Source organism: Vespa mandarinia, chromosome 10 (assembly GCF_050613455.1).
Source record: "Vespa mandarinia isolate Hongniang chromosome 10, ASM5061345v1, whole genome shotgun sequence".
In the NCBI taxonomy this organism is placed as follows: Eukaryota; Metazoa; Arthropoda; class Insecta; order Hymenoptera; family Vespidae; genus Vespa; species Vespa mandarinia.
In genome coordinates, this window is record NC_140819.1 from 5,690,001 (window position 1) to 5,712,500 (window position 22,500).

Below are 22,500 nucleotides of genomic sequence, written 5' to 3' on the forward strand. Positions count from 1 at the left end.
AAACACACGCGCGTAGGTATACAACGATACACCTACGACTTTATATCTCTCGGATAGGTTTCGTTCGAGAGAAACCCGCGTAAAGGTGAGGAAGATGGAAGAACTGATGGAGGTATATATATATATATAAGGGCGGTAGGAGGAATGGATGAAGGTAGAGTGGGAGGATGGAGGGGGTAGGGTGGGGGGTATACACGTTTAACATAGAAAGTCGACTGAAATCGCAGCGCGTGCACGTAATAACAGGCCACTGGGTATATATATATATATATATATACATATATATATAAATATATATATATGTATATATATATATATACATGGTCAAGATGAAGGGGGATAGGGGATGAGAAGATCCTAACATCGGCATCGTCCTTACCTCGGGGTAAGTAACGTACGTGCGGAACTGTGGAGGTGTAGAGTTGTAGATGTGTGGAGGTGTGGAGGTTGGATATGGAGCGAATGAGAAACACCGATCGATCTTCTCGAGGAGAATGAGAAAGTGGTGGTAAATCTAACGACCGAATCTCAGGATCACGGTGTGTAATATGCAAAACAGGAGCAACGGGTTAGTAAGAGAGTATTTGTGTGTGTATGTGTGTATGTGTGTGTGAAAGAAAGAGAGATAGAGAGAGAGTGAGAAAGAGTCTTCCCCGAATGAATTCCACGATGCATGGTGACCAAGGTAGAGGTCGAGTTCTCTTGGTCGGCAAAACCCCTCTCGACATCCTCTTCCCTCCCATATCTCTTCCAAACCCCCCCCAATTCCCCTCCTCCTTCCCGCATACACACGCACACACACATTCACCTCCTTATTTCTCCTTCTTCTTATCCTCATCCTCCTTTTCTTTCTCATTCTTCCTTCACCACATTCTCCCTCTTCTTCTCCTCCTCCTCCTCCTCCTCCTCCCTCTCGTGATTTCACGCGGGAGTGCGTGAAGCAGAACGAAAGGAACGGTCCGAACGTTATCTCTCTTTCTCTCTCTCTCTCTCTCTCTCTCTCTCTCTTTTTCTCTTATTCTTTCTCTTTCTCTTTCCATCTCTCTCTTTCTCTCTCTCTCTCTCTCTCTCTCTCTCTCTCTCTCTTTCTTTCTGCTTTGTCTTACCACTCTTCGACTTCTTCTACTTCTTCTTCTTCTTCTTCCACTTATACTTTTCCTTCTTTTTCTTCTTCTTTTTCCACTTCCACTTTTTCTTCTTCTTCTTCTTCTTCCACTTCTTCTGCTTTTTCAACTATGCTTCGAGTGCTTTGTTAAGGATTTAAAAAAAAGGAAGAAAGAAGGGAAAAAGGAAAAAAAAAGGAAACAATCCCGAAGGCACGGCTTCTCTCTTCTCTTCCCTTTGCGTTAGTCAGGAAGTGTTTGTTCCTCGTCAAAAATTCCTTTTCTTCCTCATTGTACGGACGGACGAACACGAATCAAATGGACAAATGGAGGAGGCGCGGAGGTGGGAAATAAAAATGAAAAAATTGCTCGTGTATGTTTGCGTTCAAAAAAAAAAAATAAAAAAATAAAAAAAAGGAAGGAAAGAAAAGAAAAAACAATAAGCGTATAAAGTCTTAATAATGCGAATGATATGATCTCTTTTTTTTCCATTGATTTTAATTGGAACAAATATTTTGTCTTTTTCTTTCCTTTTTTTTTTTTTTTTTTTTCTTCTTTTCTTTTCTTTTTTCTTCTTTGAGAGGTCTCTCAGGAGTTCGAAAATTTTGAGAATATTTATCGAAATGTCGATATAAATATGTATATATATATATATATATTTTTTTTTATTTTTTTATTTTTGATATAATATATTTTATTTTTTATACGTAAACTTAATATTATGTAATTATATTAATATGAATGATATCAAAACTCACGCGCTATGTATAAATTTTTTTCTCATTAACAATGGCAAAAAAAAATTTTGTGATTTAAAATATATGGGAGATCAATTAATTTTGTTCGTTCATTCTATACGAATATTTATACATGTAAATATAGGTACGTGTATATTAACGATTATAATCGCATAAGATTTCTTTTCTTTTCGTTTCTTCTTTTTTTTTTTCTTTTCCCCTCATTTTTTTCTTTCTTCAATTACGAACGTTTTACCAAAGAAAAAAGAGAGAGAGAGAGCGAGAAAGAGAGAGAGAGAGAGAGAGAGAGAGAGAGAGAGCGAGAAAGAGAAAGAGAGAGAGAGGGAGAGAGAGAGAGATAGAAGAAAGACATTGAATATGTAATAAAAAAACGGTAGCGTGAAATACGCTTAAATCCTAATAACCATATTAAATTATTAGATTTGAACATCGGCAAACCTTTGTAGTTATCGTAGATTTCATTTGCGATAATATTACGATGCAAAATTCATAATTACCGTACTTATCGATATATATATATATATATATATATATATATATATATATATGTATGTATGTATGTATGTATAGTATGTATAGTATGTATAGTATTGATGTTGCTTTTAAGATTGATAAAGAAGAAAAAGCAGAGTAAAAGAAGAACACGTATATACATACATACACATACACATACACAAACGAACGTGCACATAGGACATTCATAGGCATTAAAAGAGGAAAAAGGAAAAAAAAATGAGGGGAAAAAGAAGAAGAAAAAAAAAAAAAAGAAAAAAAAGAAAAGAAAAAAACTATCGATTTAAACGTTTCTTACAGATGATATGCGATAGGAAATGATCAGCAAAGCGATGACAACGCGTTACGATTCAATATCTCGATCGATCGGTAGATCGATCGATGGGATCTATCGGATCGTTGATGATAGTTGATATCGATGACAAAGAGAGATCTCTCAGGTAGCAACGAATGGCTTGTAAGAAGATGAAGGATACTAAAAGTCCTTTAAAATAAAACAGGTAGAAGAAAAACGAAACGAAATTGAAAAAAAAAAAAAATAAAAAATAAAATACAAAACAAGAAAGAGAGAGAGAGAGAGAGAGAGAGAAGAAGAAGAAGAAGAAGAAGAAGGAAAGATAAAAAATGGTGACAAAGCCGGATAGAAACGAGCGCGCGAAATAATTGCCGAGGTGTCCGCAGATTAAAAGCCGTGACAGTGCTGCTTTCAGCGATTACTCTTACCCGTAACGACGTAATTAAATCCTGCAATGAACGTTTGTCTAGAAACATCCTTTTCTATCTATCTATATATCTATCTGTCTATCTCTCTTTCCCTCTCACTCTTTCACTCACTCTTTCTCTCTCTCTCTCTTTCACTCACTCTTTCTCTCTCTCTCTCTCTCTCTCTCTCTCTCTCTCTTTATTTCTCTTTTTATCTTTCTCTCTCCTTCTCACTCTTTATTTCTCTTTTTATCTTTCTCTCTTTCTCTCTCCTTCTCTCTCTTTCTCTTTCTCTCTCTATCTATCTCTCTCTCTCTCTCTCTCTTTTTTTTGTTCTTTGTCTTTCTTACGTAAGTACGTCGTAACACTCATGTTAAAATATTAAAAGTTATCACAGGTAGAGAATCAATAAAACCAGTCGAATTGTTCCAACGTTATCGCTGCACTTTTCTTTATATGTTTAGTCCGACTCTGATAAGGGAAAAAAAAAAAAAAAAAAAAAAAAAAAAAGAAAAGAAAAATCAAATCGAAATGCGACTCGTATAAAATTTAATTTTGTTACTCGTCGATCAAATAAAGATTTTTGCTATTTAAAATCTTTAATCGACGATAATCGACGATAATTATATATAACTATTGGAAATCACTTTTTTTTTTTTTTTTTCACTCGTCATAGGTTTAACAAAATAAGGTTATTAATATAAAAAAAAAAAAAAGAATTAAAAAATAATACGAAATAATAAAAAATGATAGAATTAATTGAATAATTTTGTTCGATTAAATTGGATTGAATTGATCGAAATTAATAAAATGAACGATTTTTTTTTAACGCGAATATTTGCGAAATTCGTTGAAATCGTTTTATAAGTTCTGGCTCGTTTCTCATTAACTCCCACCTCCCTCCTCTTCGTCGCAGCACCCTCTCTCTCTCTCTCTCTCTCTCTCTCTCTCTCATTTTTTCTCTCTCTTTTTATCTCTCTCTTTTTATCTCTCTCTATCTCTGTCTTCCTCTCTCAAGTATAATTCATCGTACTAACGACGAGGAAGGATTTTTTTCTTCCGAGAGAGAAAGCGAGAGAAAGAGAGAAAGAGAGAGAGAGAGAGAGAGAGCAAGAGAAGGAAGAGACTTAAGTATACAAGGAGGCGGGAAGGGTGGCGGGGGTGGAAGTTAAAGTCATCTCTAAGAATGCAAAAGCGGCAATGCATATCTCATTTCTAACGCGGAGAAGTAACACACGAACATAGAAACGAACCCACGCCTGCGTGTATACGTAGAAAGAGATAGAGAAAGATAAAGAGAGATAGATAGAGATAAAGAGAGAGAGTGAGAGAGAAAGAGAGAGATGATAAAACGTATAGGCTTTTGTGGATTTTCCGGTTTCTCTGGTGGTTGGCAGTATGGAGGACAAGGAAGGAAACAGGAAATTGTGTCCGAGGACGTTGCACGTGAGGTACATGCCCGATGAGAATTGTCCCGATCTGGCCCGTCGTTTTTAAACCGGGAAATTCTTCCTTCCACGAATTCCTCTTCTGTTTTTCTTCATTTTCTTCTTCTCCATCTTATATTTTTTCCTTTCTTCTTTTCTCTCCTTTTCTTTTTTTTTTTTTTTTTGTCGATTTCAAAACTCTCACTCTCGGCAAATCGTATTTTCTTCCATAAAGCGATCGAAAGAAATAAATCGATGGGGGAGAGAGGATGGAAAGGCGGGCGGGGGGAGGGGGCAATCCTTTTAATTAAACGACGACAAAATTGAGAATTAAATAAATTATTGACTTGAAATATTTATCGGGATGGTAATCGATAATTTTATATATATATCTCAATTCCTTTTAATCGCCGTTGTTTGTATAAAAAGGAAATATTTTTCCTTTTCTTTTATCTTTTTTTTTATCTTTTCTTATCTTTTTTCTTTTCCTTTTTCAGTTCTTTTTTTTTTCTTTTTTTTTTCTTTTTTTTATCGTTTTTTCGTTTTATCCATCACAAGACTTTACTTCTCTAATATCGTGCTAAACATTTTCCCGTTACGAGATACGATCGAAAGAAAAGAAAAGGCGTAAGAGAGGAGGTGAGATGGGGGGAAAGTACAAAAAAAATCGCAGAACAAAAAAGTCAATGAAAAAGGTAATCGAGAAAAATCGTTTAATTAAAATATGTTAAATAAATTAAAGAGGAGAGGTTTATCATTATATATGGACGGTCGTTTCGAAGGGAAGTCAACGATAAATTTTGAACTTCCTTTTCTCCTTAGTCTTCGTCATTTTCTTATCTCTTCGTTTATTGCCAAGGAACGACGACGTCGACGATGACAACGACGACGACGACGACGACGACGACGACGACGATAACGACGACGATGAGAAAAAAAGGGGAGGAGATAGAAGGATATCGAAGAGGACGAGGAGGAGAAAGAGTAGGAAGAGAATAGAACCAAAAAGGAAACGGAACAAACAAACAAAGAAGAAAAAAGAAAAAAGAGAGAGAGAGAGAGAGAGAGAGAGAGAAAAGAAAAAAAAAGAAAAGGAAAGAAAAAAAAAGACAGGACGAAAGAGAAAAAGAAAACGTGAATTATAATTAGCCATCATTGTTAGGGAGAACGATGAATATGGTTGGGGTGAGGTGGGGTGGAAAGGGAGAATATTTTATAGGGGCTATATAATAACCTAGGTTGACCATCGATCCAACCGTACGTTCGTTCGTTCGATCGATCGATCGATCGTTCGATCGATCTAAGGATCATATTTTTCTTTAAAAGGGGTGGACGATGGAAGAGGGAAGAGAGGATGGGGGCAGGGTAGGGCGGGGATAAGTTACGAAGGACGGGCGTGCGTCATAGTCATTTTCCAACGCTAATGACATATTATACGTTACCTCGCGCGAATAATTGTCTCGTAAATTCATCTTTTATCTTTTTTTCTTTCTTTGTTTTTTTCTTTCTTTTTTCTTTTTTTTTTCCTCCCTTTCCTTTCTCTATTATCTTTTCCTTTCATCTTTTCTTCTTTTTTCTGCTTTTTCTCTTCTTTTTTTTTTTTTTTTTTTTATTTTTTTATTTTTTTATTTACCTTTCACTCCTGATTCTATCTTTGCAGACTCGAACGAGAAAATACAAAACAAGATTAAGAGACGACGAGAATAAATTAACGAAGGATAAGGGTGACGAAAAAAAAAGAAAAAAAAAGAAGAAAGAAAAAATTGGAGGTGAAACCGACGAGATGATGCATTCGAATTAAACGGGAGCGTGAGTTTTTTGTTATATTATAATATTATATTATTGATATTTCTTACAATGAATACTTATATCTTTTGTGATGATGTTAGGGTGTGATTGAAATAAACGATCGAGCTTTTATATCATTGTTATTATAGTTTTTCTTAAGAATTAATGATGATCGTATTAAGGGTTATTAAAGTTCGGTTAGATATTTCTTCAAAAACATATCCCTGTATTTATAAGATCCTTAAACATTTTTTATAATTACAAAAATCAAATGAATATTCTTCTACGTATTTTTAATACACACATATATATATATATATATATATTTATTTTTTCTTTTTAATTATTATTTTTGTTTTTCGGTATCTCTAACAACAATAATAACAATATATATATACACATAATACCTGTTGAGAATTTTTAACGATCATAAAAATTAAATGAGTATTCATGTATTTTTGATTTGCATACTCAATAATCAATTTTAATTAATAACCAAGAAAAAATAAAAAAAGGAAACATATAATCATGACTTTTATATAGTCATACATATTATTTATATATATATCTATGGGTAAATATTTATGTATGGTTACAAGATTATATATAGAAGTATATAGATATATTTTATTTCAAATATGATAACAAGTCAATCATTCGTAATGATGAATTATTTCAATTGCTTTTTATTAATTTTTAATTTACAAATGATATTAAAAAAAAATAATTTCATTTTCTATATCGTTCAAATAAATTATCTACAAATAATATTTTTATTTTAAAATTAATCCGTTTGAAATGAAAATAACAAATAAATTCGATTAAATCAATTGTCAAACTGAAAATAATATTATTATATGTATCGAGCTTCAATCCTTCGAAAGATATTCCTTTATTTTAAGATTCAATTGACAATAATCGATGTTCATAGAATCAAAAATAAAAGTGAAACACATTTTATCTCATATCAATTTCTAAAATAACGTGATGATTTAGAATTGAGAGAGAGAGAGAGAAAGAGAGAAAAAAAAGAAGCCAAAAATCATTTATCTCTTCAATTAAATTAACAAGTGATTATATTCAAATAACATGTAAATAAGCTAAATAATAATAATATATCATCTTACTGCGATTATTTTTTAAATACTTTATTCAGATAATGCTCAAGATCGTATATATATATATATATATATATATATATATATATATATATATATATCAAAAGCAATAAAGGGCAAAGAATTAAATTGCATTTGGACTGTTAATTAGGTACTAAATTATCCGATGAAACGATGATGCGCTTAAATTCTACCTGCATATGTACACACACATACACACACACACACATACATACATACATACATACATACATACAGGCATACATACGTATATACGAAAAACAGAGGGGTAAAACGTGTAGACTGTGTTTAAAAAGGCGTGCCCAAACGAACTTGAAAGAGTAAAGCAGGTGCCTGCGTTCGTCCATCCATCCATCCATCCATCCATCCGTCCGTCCGTCCTTGCGTGCGTGTATACTGCTGCAACGGCAGAAATAGCAACAGCAATAGCAACAGCAACAGTAACAGTAACAGTAAGACCAGCAATAAGCATCGGGAACAGTACTACTCCGGTGGCAGTACCTGATCTGGTGCGTATCCTCGTCAGGCTGGAAGGGCCGGTTGGTTGATCGAGCATCCGATCTGCGATGCTTTTGCTGAAGAAATCGAACTCTTCTTATCCTCACCTCACCTCACCTCACCTTACCTTACCTCATCTTACCATACCATACCTTACCTTACCTTACCTTACCTTACCTTACCTTACCTTACCTTACCTTACCTTACCTTACCTTACATTACCTTACCTTACCTTACCTTACCTTACCTTACCTTTCCTTACCTTATTTTACCTTACCTTACTTTACTTTACTTTACTTTACTTTACCTTACCCTACCCTCACCTTACCTCACCTCACCTATCGTCTCATCTCGTCTCGTCTGGTCTCGTCTCGTCTTGTCTCTTTTCTTCTCTTCTTCTTTTCTCTACCATACGTCTGATCATCCTTCGAGGTGACTCCATGTGGACGAGTTTCAAGAAAGGGAGGTACTATGGTGCTGAGTACTGCTGGCTGCTGGCTGGTTGCTGGCTGGTTGTTGGCTGGTTGCTGGGAGATTCTGTGTTCATGGGGACTGAGAATGTCAGGTGCTGAGGAGTAGCTGGGCAGAGGGAGATGGAGGGAGGAGAGGGGGAGGGGGTAAGGGCAAAGAGGGAACACCACCAAGGAAGATATCTCGTTTCCTTAGTATGGAAATTAGCGAGGATCGCTTCTTCGAAGACGTTAATTCCATTAACGGATGTTTTCACGGCCGCCGAATCCCGTTTTTACGGTCTTTCGTTAACTCACGTGAAGAAGAAGAAGAAGAAGAAGAAGAAGAAGAAGAAGAAGAAGAAGAAGAAGTGGAAGTAGAAGAAGTAGAAGAAGATGACGAAGAAGAAGAAAAAGAAGAAGAGAAGAAGAAGCCGGTAGTAGTCGCGTTAGTAGCGCAATAACTTAGTTCCTTTCCCGACAGCCTTTATGCATAATCCTGGAGAAGAAGGGGATAACCGGGGTGAGAGGAAGAGGGTGGAGGGGCTGGGGAATTAAGGGGAGTAGGTGAAGGGGAGGAGGAGAGAGAGAGAGAGAGAGAGAGAGAGAGGGTAGATACAGGAAAGGACGAGAAAGCACTCATCACCGGCCCATAATAGAGGTACGCGTTGAGAGTAATTGACGAGCGGGGATCGACATTGTATGTTAAAAGGGGCACCCATGGTCTCTCTCTCTCTCTCTCTCTCTCTCATCGTCGACGTGGAAAGGCGAATTTCTCGCGATTATTAACGGGCTTCGGGGAAGTATTATATATCGAGAGAAAATTGTATCCTCTACTCTTCCTTCCTTTCTCTCTCTCTCTCTCTCTCTCTCTCTCTCTCTCTCTCTCTCTCTCTCTCTCTCTCTCTCTCTCTCTCTCTCTCTTTAGTTTCTTTCACGGGTTTTAACGCGTCCGCTCAGTTTCTTTTTTCTCTTTTCTCTCTTCGGGGTCTTTTTTTTTTTTTTTCTTTTTTCTTTTTTTTTTTTAATGATCCTTTTTTATTTATTTATTTAATTTTTTCTTTCTTATCTTTTTCTTTTTCTTTTTCTTTTCTTTTCTTTTCTTTCTTTCTTTCTTTCTTTCTTTCTTTCTTTCTTCGTCGTGCTTCGTTTCGTTTTGTTCCGTTTCGGTTGCCTCAGAAGATGACGATGCTCAACTTAATGTCGACCTTGAGCAAAATTCGCGCTCAGTATTATTATTGACGTGTTTATTATATAGCAAAAGTTCGTTCGTCTAATTCTAATTTGTTCACAATGATCTGTGAGAGTATGGATTGAGAGAGGGTTGAAACGAGAATGGTGATGAGGATAGAAGATGGGGGGGGGAGGATAGGGGATAGGGAATAAGGGATATATGAAAAGGGAGAGACAAGTGTAAAGTGTCCTTATTCATTATCATTTTTGTTCAACGAAGCATAATCATTTTTCGATCCTGTTCCGTTCGCTATATACTCCCGATAAAAAGAACATTCACGTACATCACGTGAACGAGATTTTCTTCTTCTTCCTTTTTATTTATTTTTTTTTTTTTTTGTCTTTTTCCTTTTCTTTTTATTTCCCTTTCCCTTTTTCCTTTTTCTTTCCGTTTCTTTATCTTTCCTTTAACGTAGAACAAATGATAAAGGATTATAATTGTATGTGAACGTAATTAGTCGAATAGGGACATACATACGTATAGATTTACATTTAACACATACACACACACACACACACATATACATATATATATATATATATATATATATATATATTATATTATATTATATTTATTCACTTAAACGTATTAAAGCATATACATACGTAAAGACGATGTTTCTTCTTTCGGAAAAGATTTCGTCGGATGTGCTTATTCGAGCGAAATTTCACTCCGGCGGACATAGCGGATAAACCTCTCCTTCCTCCGTCGTCGTTAAGGCACAGCGAGAGGACGAAAAAACGAAGCATCAGAGAGAAAGAGAGAGAAAGAAAGAGAAAGAGAGAGAGAGAGAGAGAGACTTTGAGACACGGAGGTCGATGCACCATACGACGACGGGGAAAAGAATGTCCGAATCGATTCGCGTCTCTCTCTCTCTCTCTCTCTCTCTCTCTCTCTTTCTCTCTCTCACTCTCTCAGTAAAATATAATACGGTATAACCCACGAAGAAGAAAATATCCTGCTGAGAATTTGAAGGATAAACTTGTGGCGATTAATACGAGACGAAAGAAATTGGTTAAACTCTATTTCGTAGTAGTAGTAGTAGTGGTAGTGTTAGTGGTAATAGTTGTAGTAGTAGTAGTAGTATGGGACTGATCAAACGAGAGAATTAATGGGCTTTACGATAAATCGTAAAATACCAAGTATAACCCCCCGCCAACTCCACCCTATCCTAACCCTAAGCCCCTCTACTACTCAACCCTTCCCACTTGTACTCTCCTCTTCTCGTGCCTCAGCGGTCTGTGAAAAAAAGATACTAAAAAGATTAAGGTTATACAAAAAAAAAAAAAAAAAAAAAAAAAAGGAAAAAAGAAAAAGAGAGAAAAAAAAGAAGAGGATAAAAAGAGTAGGAGGAGAAAGGAGGAAAAAAAATATAGCGATACCACTCGACAAGCTATATTATCATCGTCCTGTGTGAACGCACCACTGGGCAAGTATTTCGTTTAGATTTAGGTCCTACGCCCATATATACCGTCACCCCCTTTTTTCTCTCCCCCTTTACGCCCCACTACTCTCTTTACTCTCCTTGCCATTTTCTTTTTCTTCTTCTTCTTCCTCTTCTTCTTCTTCTTCTTCTTCTTCTTCTTCTTCATCTTCTTCTACCACTTCTTCTTCTTCTTTTTTTCTTTCTTTCTTTCTTTCTTTCTTTCTTTCCTTCCTTCCTTTCTTTCTTTTTCTTTCTCTTCTTATTTTTTTTTCTTTCTTTCTTTCTTTCTTTCCTTTCCTTTCCTTTCCTTTCCTTTCCTTTCCTTCTCATACATGGACACGAGATGGCCAAGCTCTGGAGGAGCCTCGACAAGTAGTAGCCGCGATGGTTTAGGGCGGACCGAAGGTTCGGCCTTCTCGGACATTGGCGCGAACGATCAGAAATATATTTTGTTGATGGGTTATATAAATGAATAGATTTCACATCTTTTCTTGTTCTTCTTCTTCTTCTTCTTTTACTTTGTTTTCTTTATTTTTTCTTTCTCTCTCACTCTCTCTCTCTCTCTCTCTCTCTCTTTCTCTCTCAATCTTCTAATTATTATATTCCTTTCGATAATACGATACAATTAACGAAAGTGTTGGGATATTACGTCGATTACGTGGGAGTTTATAATAAACAGTAGATATTGATTTCGTTCGTTCATGTGTATGTGTATGTGGTTATTTGTGTGTGTACGTATCTGTGTGTGTATCCTCGTAAGGAAGAAGGTGAAGGTAAAGGAGAAGGGTTGGAGGGATAGAAAATACATATCGTGATTTTACGACGTCGGCCAGACTCCATTGTGTCTTTCGAGATAGAAACGGATCTGCATGAGGATCCTTTCTTAAGGGATTGGCCCAACGCGGATCGTACTGCTTGTGCCCTCCTCGTGGCATGATCTCTGACCCTTTCGCGACTCCCAGAGTACATCGTAACGCAGCGGCGCTGCATCTATGTATGTATTCCACGTACGTATTTATGTATGTATTATGTATATATGTATATATGTGTACGTACGTATGTACGTATGTATGTATGTATGTATGTATGTATGTATGTATTTGTATATATGTTGCTGCGGTTGCCACGATGACGTTGGAAACTTTCAAATGCTTTCTCGGATATACATAACGCTTACTTTACCTTTCGTAACGTGTCTTCCACGCCAGTGAGGTAAGAATACTTTGCGGAATCCTGTCTGGAAACTTGTAGAGTAAAAATTCTTAGAAACCCGATCGACCTCGATTTGTCGTATAAGAAATATAAGAAAAACAAAACAAAAAAGGAACATGTATTGAGAGATAGAGAAAAAGGGAAAAAGCAAAAGATAGATAGAGAGAGAGAAAGAGAGAGAGAAAGAGAGAGAGAGAGAGAGAGAGAGAGAGAGAGAGAGAGAGAAAGAGAGAGAGAGAATATTTTGCTTGCAAGGTTGGCAACGTTAAAAAAAAAAAGATAAAAGAAAAGAAATGAAAGAAATAAAACAAGCAAAAACAAACTAAGATATAAAGAAGAAGAGAGAAAGGGAGAGTGAGTGAATGAGCAAGAGAGAGAGAGAGAGAGAGAGAGAAAGAGAGAGAGAGAGAGAGAGAACATTTTCAGAACGAGAATACGAAAAGCGAAAGGAAAAAATTTAGTATCTTTTACATAAACTACAATATCTCAGCAAAGAATAAAATAAAGAATATCCGTATTCATAGCGTGTGTATATGTGTGTGTGTATACGCTCACGGATGCATTCGTGTACGTTCACAGTACAGAGAGACAAAGAGAGAGAGAGAGAGAGAGAGAGAGAGAGAGAGAGAGAAGAGAAAAGGATATAAGTAAACTCATCGGAGTCCGTCGTATCCTACGCCAATGTAAGGCGCGAAGGGAAGAATACGAAGGCACGAAAAAGAGTTTGCCATCGGGCGAACACTTTCCAGCGCGAGCTCGCTGAGTTCCACGACCGCGTTTCGGGACAACAGCACGCCGGTACCCAACCGTGAGGCCCCCCCGTCCTTGGTCCGTGTCAGTGGCATAGACCATAGAGGGCCCGTTCAAGGTCGAACCGAACGTTCACGAGTACTCGCGAAATCGCCCGAGGATTAGGCCGCTCGGGTATCGTTCGGAATCGCTCGTCTTAACTCGGCATTCTACGTCGTGTTGCCCGTGCGACGGCACACGTGCGAGAGAGAGAGAGAGAAAGAGAAAGAGAGAGAGAGAGAGAGAGAGAGAGAGAGAGAAAGAGAAAGAGAAAGAGAAAGAGCAAGGGAGAGAGAGAAAAAGAAAAAGAGAGAGAAAGATTCTACGCGAAGACCGAGACGAGGAGTGGGAATTGATGGGAGGCGATCGAGGGGCCTTACACCGAGTGTCATCCTATACCCGTGGGCCTGCCACGTCGTTTCGCCGCGTCTTAACGCACATTAATACACGTTATGCGTACACCAACACGCTGCGACACCACTCGCGGTTTTCACCTCCCTTTTCCCATTTTTTTTTGTCTTGCTTCGTTACGTTTCGTTTCGTTTCGTTTCGTTTCGTTTCGTTTCGTTTCGTTTCGTTTCATGTCGTTTCGTTTCGGTTTGTTTCGTTTTGTTTTCTTTTATTTTTTCTTTTCTTTCTTTTTTTTTCTTTCTTTTTTTTTTTTTTTTATTATTTTTTTTTTTTTATTTTTCTTTATTCCTTCTTTTTTTTCCCTTTTAATTCTTTTTGTTGGGTTTTCTTCTGGTTTCTTTTTTCTTTCTTTCTTTCTTTTTTTCTTTCTTTTTTTTTTTTTTTCATTCCTCACTTCTCCCTTTTTCTCTCCTCCTTCTTTCCTCTTTTGCTCATCATCTCCTTATTTTCTCCTTTCCTCTCCTCCTCCTCCCCGCCCCCCTCCTTTTACGTATATTCATCTTTTTCTTATTCTTATTTCTTATTTCTTATTTCTTATTCATATCCTTTGTCAGACCTTTCTCGTAGCTTCTTTGAGGTACGAAATTCTTGTTCGTGCATCAAACCTCCTTCTCCTTCTCCTCCTCCCTCCATCTCCACGTCTTCCCAATTCCGAGGTCTGCAGTTCAGTGATATATTCATCATTGGAATTTTTCCGCTCGTTTGTAGATCTTTTTTCATTTTCTTTCCTTCTTTTTCTTTTTTTCTTTTTTTTTTTTTTTTTATACCCCTTAAAGAGACAAGAGATAAAATCGTTACAACCAATTATCACTCAATCGATTATCACTGCAAACGAATTTATCCTCTCTCTCTCTCTCTCTCTCTCTCTCTCTCTCTCTATTTAATATAAAAGGAAATATAATAATCGAATAAATATAAATACTCGTTTAATAATTACGATTTTAGATTGAGTTATATACCGTGCGTTCAGATAATATTTGCGATGTATCAACTAGCCTCGATCTTTTTTTTTTCTTTTTCTTTTTTTATTAGAGGTGTTCTCAGGCCCCCCCATCCTTCTCCTCCCTTGCTCCCCCCTCCCCCCGAATGAATTCTATTATCAAATCGAAGAAATAGATCGTTCGAAGTGGTTTACTACAAGTTGACTGGTTGTCTGGTTGTCTGGTTGCTTGGTTGCTTGGTTGCTTGGTTGCTTGTTGGTTTAGTTGACCGACGGTCACAACGACAATGAGCGACGCTGTCACGTTCTAGCTCGTTCCGTATAACGGTCCACCTACCCAAATAAGCCTTCTTCGAGTCCTACTATCGATAGTAGCCTGTCGTCGATAATACACCGATCGCCGAACATGCTTCGTTGGCATCCTTAACTTCGATAGGGCACTTAACTCTCTCGTTATACGTTTCTCTCATATTCGATTCGACTCGTTTGCGTTTGGTTGCCCTTTAAAGGACCCGCCATCCCGATAAGGGACATACAACGTCCGCGTTCTCGACAAGATAATATCTAAATTCCTTAATCGATACTCACCCTCATCCTCTCTCTCGTTCTCTCTCTCTCTCTCTCTCTCTCTCTCTCTCTCTCTCTCTTTCGCTCGTTCTCGATCTTTATTATTTTACTTTTACCTCGTTTACGAAATAGAAAGGAATTTCTTGTTTTTCTTTCTCTCCTTCATTTTTATTTATTTATTTATTTTTCCTTCTTCTTCATTCCAAAATCTTTTCTGACGCGTATAATTATAAAGACCATGAATACGTAAGAAATATTTTTTGTTTTTTTTTTTTTTCTTTTTTTTTTCTTTTTTTTTTTCTTTTTTTTTTTCATTCGCGTAATTATAAACGGAAAATTAATGGGAAGATATTTATTATTGATCTTTTGGTAATATGATATAATTGTTAATTGTTCCTCATCGATTAATAAATGTGTCGATGAAAATATTTTATCAACTGTCTCGATATTTTATTCTTGAATAGACATTATCGATTCTTACAAATTCGATGATTGATTTTTTAAATCATCGTCGCTCACATTATACAATTTACGTATCATTCGAGTGTCGATAAGAAAAAAGAAAAAAAAAAGAAAAAAAAAAAGAAACAAATAAATAAATAAATGAAATAGAATGAATTAGTTAATTAATGAATCTACGCGAACGAATGGTTAATTATTATAGTTAGATCGTTTATCGATATAAATCAACCGAGTAATAATAATCATTAATCATTAATAATAAATCCAACTAATGAATTCTTTTCTACGAATTAATTTAATTAATAATTTACTATCGAAAGAATGCATAACAATGTGGCGTTAATCATCGCGAGATAATTTTTTTCTCTTTTTTTTCCCTTTTTTATTTTAAATTACAATACCACGGTAGAATGTACACTGTGGTAGAATTAACGGTTTTAAGTATACGACCTTGTCTATTCGATTCATCGTCATTATTATCTCAGACTTTTGTATGCCCTTCCCCTCTTCCACCACCACCACCACCACCACCACCACCCCTCCGCCCCTTCAACAATAACACCACCATCACCATCATCGCTTCCCTCCAATTAACAGAAAATATCTTATTATTCTTTTTATCTTTTAATTTCCCGTTTACATTGTTATTGCAATAACAATTATACGTTTTGTTAGAAAGCATAATTGAAATGTTACTTTCATTCGTCGGATATTATGGCATGTGTGAGATACATACGCATATACCGTAGCCGTAGATGATGAAAGTTACGATATGAGTTATCGAAAAAAAAAAAAAAAAAGAAAAAATTACCAATTAGTATAAAACGTTAATTAGAACGAACAATTCTAAATTCCTTCCTTGAATCGACGATGTAATAATTATTAGAACGATATAACAGATAGGAATGAATCAGTATAATTTTATCGATCATTGTTCGAGCTAAACTTTGTTGTCGTTTCGTAAATTTTTATAAATAAGATAAACGTAATAATAGTAAAAAAATAAATAAATAAATAAATAAATAAATAAATAAATAAATAAATAAATAAATAAATTAAAAGATAAATAATAAAAAAAAAAAAAATAAGAAGAAAAACATATGAAGTTAAATGCAACAAGGAATAAATTACAAAGGTTTTCTTTTTTCTTTTTTTCTTTTCTTTTTTTTTTTTTTCTTTTTTCTTACTTTTTTTTCTCGATTTTTACTGTTTAATGCCGCACTTTAATTTTCATTCGTGTGAGTCGTGAAGTATGACTATAAAAAGAGAGAAAAGAGAAAGAAAAATTAAGTAGAAAACATCAATTAAAACGTAACGAGGAATAAATCAACGATATTTATCAATAATTTATTTTCATTACCGAGTCGTAAGAAAATCGATGAGAAAAATAAGTAGAAAATATCGTGTCAGACCAAACGAAAGGCTAAATTAATATACATATGTATATATATATATATATTTACGATTTAACTAAGAATATTTAATTTTTATCCTGACGAAACGTGAGTTCGATTAAAAGGAAAGAAAAAAAAAAAAAAAAAGATAAAAAAGGAAAAAAAAAGGAAAGAGAAAATATAAAAGTAAATAAAAAAACGTCGGTGGCAAAACGCAATAACGAAGAATAAATTACGATAATAATTTCGATTTATTTTGGCGAATTATATATATATATATATATATTATTATTATTGACGACGATTGTTCATAAGTATGACATGAAAAAATAAATAACTAAAATCGAATTAAACGTGACTGAGAATAAATTACGATATTTTTTTTATTTCTTCCTCTCTCTCCCTCTCTCTCTCTCGAATCATTTAGCAAAGCATCATTTTTATTTGACGCCAATCGTAAGTGTGACAATATTTCATTTGACATTTCGATGTTTCGATGACATACCATTTCTCTCTCTCTCTCTCTCTCTCTCTCTCTCTCTCTCTCTCTCTCTCTTTAACTTTCTTCGATAGCGTCAGATAGTCAACATTAATATTAATTAGAAATAACGAATTAATAAGTGTGGGACGGCTCGTGTGAACGTGACCCCGAACCATCTTCGTTCGCCTCCTTGTATAAGCGTCGCGTTCTTACGGTTTAACGTTAGTATACGTATGTATACGTACTTACTTGTTCGAGCGCAGTTCGCGAGAACGCACAAAGAGACGGATAGGCACTTTAGCGAGGGAGGAGGATACCGGTTGGCATTCGAAGTAATCGCGGAATTCTCTCTGAGAGACAGAGAGAGAGAGAGAGAGAGAGAGAGAGAGAGAGAGAGAGAGAGAGAAAGAGAGAGAGAGCGAGAGAGAGTATAGTTGTATGTACGTTTATGGTTGTGCGTGTAGATATACCTAACGTATGTGTAGGTTCAAGTCGAAGGGTGGAAAGGGGACAGCAGAAAGAAGAACCTCTTTAGGGATCGACGCGCTTGGGTAAGTAGCTAACTTCTCTCGGAAATGAGAATGAGCAAAGTAGAGAAAATAGAAATAAATAAAGTGAGAGAGATGGGAATAGAGGGAGAGAGAGAGAGAGAGAGAGGGGGAGAGAGAAAGAGAGGGAGAGAGAGAGATTGATTGATTCTTTTCTACTTGCGATTTATTTATTCATTTATTTTTATTTTTTATTTTACTTCTTTTTGCTTTTTGTTCTTTTTTTTTTTTTTTTCTTTTTTTTTTCATTTATTTTATTTAATTTTATTTGTATTTATTTATTTCTTTTCCTTTTCTTTTTCTCTCTTTTTCTTTAATTTTTATTATTATTATTATTTTATTATTATTATTATTATTATTATTATTATTATTATTATTATTATTATTATTATTATTATTATTATCAATTACATGGGGATATCTGATGGATGTACGAGACGAAAAAAAGATGAACGATTTAATATGTTAATATGTTTAATACGTATGACAAAGTTTTAAAAGAATTACATTTGATTTATATAATTCATGAATGCTTGAATATTTAATCTAGATATATATATATATATAATAATATATAAAATCGTTGTATATATTGTATATTGATGAAAAGGACAGACATACGCACGTACAGTACATACGTATGTTTATATTTTGTATTATATGTAATACAAACGTTGACAATAATTTACGTAATAATATTTATATGATATAAATTTTATAATTATATATTATATTATATTAATATAATATATAAATATATATATATATACATGTGTGTGTGTGTATGTGTGTGTCTTATAAATCTTTTTTCTATTAATTATCAGGTCTTTTTTCTACCGTATAATTTCGAAAAAAAAAGGGAAAAAAGAAATAAAAAAGAAAAACAGAAAAAGGAAATTGAAGACCATAATCGTAGCGGTTCTAATAAAAACAGTTTCTAATACTTTATGTGGGTCATCTTGTATGTGTAGATATATATATATATATATATATATATATATATATATAGATATATATATATATATATATATATATATATAAGCGCGTTATTCGATTTATTTTTCGAAAAAACCTGCTTTCCAGTGGGAACGGAAAGAGTAAGCAATTAGTTAGGTATTTTTAAGATATCTTCGAGCCGACGATCTTTAGATAGTTGAGAAGAAAGAGTCTCACGTTCGAATGAAATATATTTTTCGAGTATTAGCGCGTTAAAATCGTTGAGAGAGGACACGAAAGATCATGAAAGATAATTGCCCATCGGAAATCACGAATTATTCGATTTATCGTTTTCAATGCATACCCATATTTTTACATACGTCAATATATTTATATATAAGGTGTCTCGATTTAAACGATACGATCGAACGACTACCTATCCTAATTGGTTTATAAAAAAAAAAAAAAAAAAAAGAAGAAGAAGAAATAAACAAACAACCAAACAAAAAAGCAAAAAAAAAGTTACAAATAAGAATTGCTCTCCCCCTCCCTATACTCTTTTCACTTTACCACCCATAGCCCCTTTTTTTCGTTTCCTTTTATACAAGATAACAACTAACAACTTTTATACAAGATAAAAAAACATTGCTCATAATACCAAATAAGGATCGATGATATTCGATATATCGTATCATTTAAAACCAGACACTATCTATCTATCTATCTATATATATATATATATATATATATAGGTATAAGAGAAGCATAAAAAGGTGTAGGTAATAAGTAAGCCATTTTTATTTACAATAAACTCGTCTAATCAGAATTAACTTGCTAATTCCTTGATTGGATCCAGAAAAGCTTCCGCGACAGGAAACGATTGTTCCATGGTTGTATTAATTAAAAGTAACAGGAGTTTTGCTTGGAAAATATGACTCCTTGATTTCTTATTTATCTTAGTCTGGTATTTCCTGACAATTTATCTGAAATACTCCCTCGTCGCTTCTCCCCTTACCATCATCCTTCTATCCCCACCCCCCCACCTCTTTCTATCCCTCCCTTTTAACCGCCCTTGGAATTTAATCGTCGGTCCTACATATACCATATCTTGATATATTCGAGATAGTTTAGAACGAGAGAGAGATAGGGAGACAGGCAGACAGAGAGAGAAAGATAGATAGAGAGAGAGAGAGAGAGAGAGAGAAGGGGGGATATAGATCAAGAAAGAAAAAAAGGTAGGAGGAAGGAAAGAGAGAGAGATAGAGATAGAGATGGGAAGAGAGGGAGAGAGAGAGAGAGAGAGAGACGAGTCTGAGAGACGAGCTAGAGGAATCTTTTCTACGATTGTAATTCGTTTCCAACAGGATGTTAGAAAAAGGGCTTTCAACAGTGTAGTGGCAATTAAAATAATGAAATGTTTGATGAACGTTCACCGGGCATAATGTAATTCTTGTTTATTCTTCTTAATTTTAATTTCATCCCTATATATATACATATATATATGCCAATGTAATAAAAGTGCCACGATAAAGTGTAATTTCATTAACACGAATAATTTTTAACGATAACATTCTTTTTCTCTCTCTTTTCTTTTTTCATCTCTTTATTTTTTTTTTCTTTTTTTTTTCTTATTCTTTTTTTTTTTTTTCTTTAATTCATTAAAAGCAACACCACCGTATTTACGAATGCAATGAAATACAAAACGAAGAAAGAGAAAATGAGTGTGTGTGTGTGTGTGTGTGTGTGTGAGAGAGAGAGAGAGAGAGAGAGAGGGAGAAAAAAATTCTTGGTCTATTATTTTCCTCTTATCTTTCATTTTATTTTTTTATTTTGTTTTTTTTTTTTTTTTTAATTTTTTCTTCTCTTTTTTTCTTTCATTCTTTTTCTTTTCCCTTTTTTCTCTTTTTCTTTTTTTTTTCTTTTTTTTCTTTTTTAATTCATCAAAAATATCTCCCTCGTATTTTTAAGTAATATGAAATACAAAACGAAGAAAGAAAATAAGAGAGAGAGAGAGAGAGAGAGAGAGAGAGAGAGATTCTTCGTTTACTATCTTTCTCTTATCTTTCATTTTTTCCTCTTTTCTTTCTTTTTCTTTTTCTTTTTCTTCTTTTTTTTTTTTTTTTTTTTTTTTTTTTTTTATTGTTTCGTTTCTTTTTTCTCGTTCATCTTTTTTCCCTTTTCTTTCATTTCTTTTCCCCTTCTTTTGCTTTCTTTTTGTCTTCTTACTTTCTTTTTTTCTCGCTATTTTTTTTTTGTTTTCATTTTTTTTTATTTTTTCCTTTTTTTTTTCTTTTTTTTTTTTTTCTTTTTTCTTTTTATTTTCTTTCTTTCCCTCTCGTTCGGGCCAAATCGATTATTACGCTCGAAGCTACTTAACGGTCGGAAAAATTCGCGGCTTTTTCGCTCACGAATGCTCTCCACTTCTTCCGTTCCGCGATTCTTCTTCTCCCGGGGCAACAATGCGCGAACCGTGATTAATACGTCCGCTTGTTGAGATATTTCGAATTGCCTTGGAATAGTAGACGACGGGACCCCGCGCGTCGTTTCTCCTTTTTCATATAAACATTTTCTCTCTCTCTCTCTCTCTCTCTCTTTCTCTCTTGCTCTCCCTTCCTTATTTTCTTTTTTTTCCTTTTCCTTTCCCTACCATTCGTTTTTCTTTCTATAACATCGTTCATTTTCCTTTTACGTCAATTCTACCTACGACCACGGGGAAGCCACGATGAATCATTATCATTGAGCCAAAGGAAAGAAGAGAAAAAGAGAGAGAAAAAAAGACGAAGAAAAAGAAGAAGAAGTAGAAGAAGAAGAAAAAGTGAAAGAGAGAAAATGAGAAACATACGAAAATTGTAACGTCCTGGCACTAGCAACGCTCACATTTGCTTTAATACTTTTTCTTTTCTTCTTTATTTTTCTTTTTTTTTTTTTGTTTGTTTTCTCTTTTTTTTCTATTCTTTTTTTTCTATCTAGAAAATTAGCAACAATGACGAAGAAAAGAAAGAAAAACTTTTGCGCCCGTATATGCGAACGCATATGTGCGTCTCTCTATCTCACTCTCTCTCTCTCTCTTTCTCTTTGCGTAGATGTATGTGCATACGGTGCATACGAGACAGAGAGTACGAACAACATGATCGACGGGAAAGAGTTTCGCGGTTTATTGTTCAAGGGCGTCGACGTACCGGCTGAACGTTACACATGAACCGTATACTTAGCAGTCATATAAGTGCGCTCAGAGAACACCATCGGTACCGTAACGAATCTTACCGGCACACCGTTAAAGGAAAGAAGGTGCTTAGGAAGTATCGATGCTAAACACGTATGTATTTATATGTATGTGTATACGTAATACGTATGCATATATGTATATATGTATATGTATGTATCTATGTATGTAAGCGTATATTTAAGAGTAACAGTAAACGTCGAATTTCTTTTGACCGGTGGTCTGTTCCGGTATCCTCGTTCCTCTCCTTTATAGGTACCATTACTCCATAAACTTTTTTATATTTATAAATTTTATGTATTCGCAATAAAGCCAATAATATTTTTCATCATCGATGACAAGAAAATGATTGGGATGTCTAATGTATTTAAAAGAAATTCACGCGTACAACGTGAACGTTTAATATATACTCGGTTGGTCTTGAAATTTTTTCTCTTTCTTTTCTTTTTTCTCTTTTTTTTTTTTCTTTTTTGTTTGTTGGTTTGTTTGTTTGTTTCCTT

At 34.5% G+C, this 22,500-nt stretch overlaps 1 protein-coding gene across 12 annotated transcripts in view; it reads left to right on the plus strand.

The window, feature by feature from the left end:
- The window catches only part of sano (CABIT domain-containing protein serrano), a 169,678-nt gene that overhangs the window by 81,000 nt on the left and 66,178 nt on the right, over window positions 1-22,500 (plus strand). For 9 of the 12 annotated variants that reach the window (XM_035876735.2, XM_085659716.1, XM_085659712.1 and 6 more), the window contains one exon: window positions 6,164-6,312. The exons of 1 other annotated variant lie outside the window; for it this stretch is intronic. The gene's annotated coding sequence lies outside the window, so the exon portion shown is untranslated. Of the gene's footprint in view, window positions 1-6,163; window positions 6,313-17,778; window positions 17,845-22,500 lie in introns of all 12 variants that reach the window. 2 more of the 12 variants (XM_035876737.2, XM_085659717.1) reach the window with 2 other exon arrangements.